The sequence below is a fragment of the Pieris napi genome, chromosome 23 (assembly GCF_905475465.1).
Source record: "Pieris napi chromosome 23, ilPieNapi1.2, whole genome shotgun sequence".
Taxonomy (NCBI): domain Eukaryota; kingdom Metazoa; phylum Arthropoda; class Insecta; order Lepidoptera; family Pieridae; genus Pieris; species Pieris napi.
This window is the reverse complement of record NC_062256.1, coordinates 610525-616730: the sequence shown is the minus strand read 5'-3', so window position 1 is coordinate 616730 and position 6206 is coordinate 610525.

Below are 6206 nucleotides of genomic sequence, written 5' to 3'. Positions count from 1 at the left end.
AGTCTTTTAAACTGACTACATATTTGACGACGGAGAACTGTCTTTTTTTTTTTAATAAATTCACAAAGACATTATACCATTACGATATCGCTTCACTTGACTTATAAGTAATTTAATTCTAACCTAATTTACTAAAAAGGATATTTAACATAATTTCAATAACTCTACTTACAGTCTCTATTAAGGGGATGATACTTTGTTTTTGTGTACTATCTTTTCACTTACCACTGTTTAGCACTGACTAACGAGCACTAACACTAATTCACTAATTACATTTTTTCAATCTTCTCACTAGGCCCGTGGTTTCCAGATGTTGACCAGCTCATCATCCAATAAAAATCGATTCAAAAACTTTGGCGTTTTTGAACTGATTTTTTTTGGATGATAAGGATCTGATGATGGCATCCCAGAGAAATTGAGGTGAAAAACACTTCAAATACAAAAAAAAATTAAACGACTCTTTTGATTTTTTTTTTAATTATCTCTTTTTATGTAAGGGATCATCCCGTACACACAACAATTCTTTGGTGGTGTATTATATGCTTTCAGTAAAATATAATAATCTATTACATACGCAAGGATTTATTGATGTATTAATTTGTGACAAATAGCTAGCTATTATTGTATGCACAAGATATGTAAAAAACCCGGAAGAGGTTATTCGCTGTTTATCTAAACTATTCGGTTATTTAGTTACTTTTTAATTTGACAAAGACTTTTGTTATTCAATTTTAATGATTTTTATTGATATCTTTATCTCTCTATCTTTGCTATGAGAATACGAAAAAACAATAATTTAAAGTATGACACACACACACAAGTGTGTCAGCAGGATGTAAAGGCGTGTCCATTTGCATAATCGAAGAAAGCGCTCACTGAAATATAATGAACATCTTAGCGCTTGCGTCATAGTTTTTTTCTAACAAGTGAGTGTACATAACATATATATACATGTATATGATGGTGGAAACTCAAATGTGTTGCTGAAATATGTATTTTAAGAAACAACATTTAGAGTTTGTTATTTTACTTGAAAACAATCACTTTTATAGTCCAAAAAGTTCTAACAAAAAAATCTTCGAATAGATAATTAATAATCTAAGAAATACAATTATTTCTTTACATATATATAGGTAGGGATCATGCATCTGGTTGGTCACGGCCACGTAACGGCCTTCTATGTTACCAACCACGATCAGTTTCTCCAAGTTCTTATCACCTTTGCGCATTGTATGTTCTCAAAGCTATACATTTTAACAAGAGAGAAGCTGGATATATAAACAGATAGTCCGCTCCAAACGTGCTGACCACAAAGCTCAGCCTTGCCTTTAATAAACAATAAACTACAAGCTCCCTCCTTATCAGAATGCCAAATCGTAAAATGACTGCTTTACGATTGATTTGAGCGCGACCGCCGCTGTGTAAACCGCTGTGAGAGTTCGAAAAGTGAGTTACAGAATCGCAAGGCTGAGCGTTGAGCTACCGACCGTAGTCGGAATAATGTTTAACCTACTTTGTAGGATACATTTAAAGCAAATATAACATAATATTCGTTAAGACTCTATGAAAATTAAATTACTAGTGCAATACGTGCATTACTCGACTGTGAGGAAGTTGGATGGATCTGCTTAGCGCTGCGATATAAGTTCTCATGTCATTTTCAGACGTGTATATCCTTTCTATAACTTTCTATACAACCATTTCCATAAGTATTCGATTGTCCTCTTTTTATCATGGGTGATGTTTGAGAGAAAAAATTGTCATGTTTTATATTTAACTTGAAGATGACTTGAAACTGGCAGCGGGACCATTCTGGTTGAGAGTAGCAAGGGACAGGATCCACTGGAAGGAATTGGAAAAAAGGCACACCGAACTTAGGGATCTCTTGTATAGTATAGAAAAATTTTTTTTGTAAATTTTTTGATTATCATGAATATTACTTTTATTTAAAATTAAAATTTTTTTTTTCTATACTTTGTTATATATGGTTGTTTTTGTTAATTTTAGAAGTTTTAGAAAAAAAATAAACAAGAGTTGAATATTTGTTTATAACAAATTGGTAAGTTAATAAACAATAGAATTGTTGATTAAAAAAAATTTTTTTTCTGTTACTTTATAGAAGACTGTCAATTATGATTTTTAGGAAAAAAAAAATTTCTTAACTTATTATTTAAACAATAGAAAATTAAAAAAAACGATTATAAACAATTAAAAATTGTTATGAAGGAAAAATTTTTTTTTTAAAAATCATAAAATTTTTAATGTAATAAAGTTGTGTTAAATTTTTTTTAAAAAATATTGATTTAATCAATTTGTTTAAAAAAAATTTATCAACAAATGGCGGGAATTTTTTTTTTTGCAAATTAATAAATATCTTGTATTAATAAAAAAACGATTATATGATGATTGAGAAAAAAAAAAAATTTTTAATATCATTACATGGATTTTTAAGTTTTTGTTTAAGTAAAAAAATTGTTATAAACAAAGTATAAATATTTTTTTAACTTTTATGGCACGATCTTGTTAAGTATGTATGTAAGAAAGGCTCTACGAAGCGAAATATTTTTACGACCATTATTTAAACATTTTTTTTCACTTACAATTAAGACGGTCGTTCGAGAAAATTTCGTTAGTTAACAATTATTTAACTTGTTGAAAAATTAACTTTAAGTAAAATTTTCAACGGGAATAAATTAATTATAGTGTTCAGAACACACCATAATTTTTTCAAATTTAAAAAAAAATATTCAATACCTTAAATAAATTAATTAATGTGCCGTAGTCGCTTTTGACGCCACGCGCGAATCCTAAAAATGTCACCCGCAGACCTATTTTCAGCGTTAAATTAACATTATAAATAATGGAGATAGAGTTCTGGGAGTCAGGAGTTTTTTATTAGAAATTTCCTCCTCTTTCAGAATCTTTATTTGAAATTTCTTAAATATTAATAGTTTATTAAATATTGGCAAAAAACTAAATGCCATTATTTTTTCATCTTTAATGGTCTATAACTTTTGCAATTTTTTATGTGCTAATACACGCTTTTAGCACATTTTTCTAGACGTCATTCCGGATCCAATGAGCTATCGCACATAATTTTAGGAGTAGTATCTCTATTTTGTTCCATTTTCAACTTGTCGACTAGACTAATAGAGACTGTTCGCTTTTCGGGAATAAAAATATCAGTAATAAAAAGTCTCTCCTTAAAAGCCTTGAGTTCTAGGAATAAATAAATAAAAAATATTCGAATTGATCCAGCCTTTTTCGAGATTAATTTTTATTTGTATAGACTAACGGCCGGTCTCAGTTACCCATGCTATGGTTTAAAATATTTTGACAAGGTAAAGTAGGTTTTTTTTAAAAGACCGGCAACGCACTCGCGAGCCCTCTGGCATTGAGAGTGTCCACTTAACATCAGGTGAGCCTCCTGCCCGTTTGCCCCCTGTTCTATATAAAAAATATGACAAAATAAAAATGTATATTAGGTACATCAATTATATAAATGTTATACCAAGTGGCAACCATGTTTCAGGATTTTTCGTTTCGTTCGACACAAAACAGTATTATTTTTGATTATAGACGAAAAATACTTAAAAAAGGCACACACTATTTTCCCCAGAAATGTTATATCGGTTTTAATTATTTAAATATTGAATGATGTCACTAAGGGAAAGTATTTGTCAACTTTCAAAGAACACGTTTTAACAAATATGTGTTTTTGATCACTGAAACTGGCGAGGCGTGTGCTACACATATGATCTGGTGCACATATGTAATATAATGATTATTGAAATAACGAATAAGGCGATTACTACGTTCGTTTCTGCAGGCGCTAATGTATTTCCAACGAAAATAGAATACAAACCTGAAATTATTTCCATGAATCGAAGAGGTACTACTGAGATATCATGGAAAATATGATCTAGCCTAACTAAAGTAGCAAGGTATTTAAGTCTAACCTAATTTACTAAAAAGGATATTTAACATAAGTTTCCCCTTACAGTCTCTATTAACAGGAAGACATTCTGTTCTTATGTTCTATTTCTTCACTTAAATCCCGAGTTAAAATTGTATAACAAAAGTTCAGTTCTTGAAATAGATAGGTTTGAAAATGTTAATTATCAAATACCAGAAACAATTATTTATTAACATTTGTTTGCATATATAAAACCAATAAAATAAACACATATTCCCAATCATCTTTTTTTATATTCCGTGGTACAAGAACTCACGATTATATAATTTCGAGAGCAGAAAGATCCGTACTTTGTCGACACAGATAACACAAAGAATTTTAGAAGAATTCCTGATTTTTGTCAAAGATGAGAGAATATAACGAGCTCATAAGTTTGGAATGTGCTTATGCAATAGTAGTGTGACCATGCTGGAATTTAGAAGATTCTACTCATAGTAAAAATATAAAATATCTGTCATACCTATATAATACTAGCGAAACTTACGCCATTCTAAAGTATGTATATTTTAAATTATGATTTTGTTTTATTATAATTATGTAATTGATACAGTTATTATATTAAAAATTACAAAAGACGTATTTATTATATTAGTTAAATTATTCTCTGAGCTTCAAATCCAATAATATAGTAACACCAAGCTCTCATTTGAGTTAACATCTTTTCTAGACAATCCCGCAAAAAAAGATATAATTAGCAGAGCAAACAGGTAGCGTGTGATATTAATTTATGTTTTATTTTGTGGACAAAATTTCGAAAGTATTTAAAAATATATTGAGACACCAATCCTTTCTTTTATGAATGCGGTTAGTTAAAAACGTTTAATCAGTATATATATCTCTCCTTATAATTCTCTTGAAACTCCTTTTCTAGTAGGTACTATAATTTGCATTGACCTTTCGGAAACTTTTCAAGAAATACATGATATTAGAATTGATACACGCGAACAAAGTGTCTTCTCAATGAATACTCTTAGTTTATTAGACACTTTCTTATTACAATTGAAATAATTATATTGTGTGATTCTTTAGATAAAGTCAATCATTTGTCCATAACCCTAATAGGTCGTCTACTTGACCTCGCCAAGATGGTCACCCTACTCATCTCAAAGTGAAAGCCGCCCTATGGCCTTGAGAGTGAAAGTTTTACGTATATTGGCTCAGTAATTTACACGGTTGACATTATAATGATATTTACCTACACGCTACTTCGTTGCTCAAGTGGATCGATTGTACATGTCAGCTAAGGTCCTGGGTTAGATTGTGGTGAAACAATTTTAGTATACGTAAAATATGTTGGAAAATTGATGTCGATGGGAAAAATTTTGTACTTTTTATAAGTCATAAGCGTTTCCTCTTATAGCATAACCATTTTTTACATTAAAATTTAGAGAGGTAACCTGGACATAATGTTGATCGATTAAGAAGTCTTTATTTTACCTATGATGTATATGATTATCTGAATAATAATCACTATCAATATACAATTCCCGTGTCACAGTGTTTACACTAAAAAAATGTGTAATATACAGAACATAGCAAGCTCGAGAATAAGTCGTATTTTTACTTCTTACCCTAACAGTTTTTTTATGATTTGGTATTAAAAAATACATATATTATTACCCTATGTATAAAAATAGTAGTTTAAACAGTGTTTACGGGGTCAGCTACTAAAAGCATAAAAATACATATATATATATATAATAGATAACACTTCTGAACGTAAATAAGGTCATAACAATTAATTTCTCATACAATATTCATGTCAAACACATGAGAAATTTGCGGTCTAAATGAAATATCGGAAACTGTTTTTGTTGAAATAAAATCTTTTAATGTCCTCTTTTTTTTACCAGAAACTTGCAGTTTGAAAGGATCTTTTTTTAAATGTTTATTTAATTGTTGATTTGAGAAATTCTACTGGTTGAACCAGCTGCCCAATTTAGTCCAGAACCAATTCGACTTAGGGCTCAAGAAATTAGCGTACCAATTCTTAAAAGGCAAACCACTTACGAGCCCTCAGTCTTAGAGACTCCATGCAGTATTATAATTTATAACATATAATGTTATATACAGTAACATACAGTTTATTAATTACTTAAGATGCCATGTGGAACATGGTTTATGGTTGCAGCTCCTTACAAACGTTGTGTAAAAAAAAAAACATGGCGATTAAAAAGAGTGGCGGAGAGTTTATTGCCAGTTCTTCTCTTCCGTTCTACGCCCTTGATTT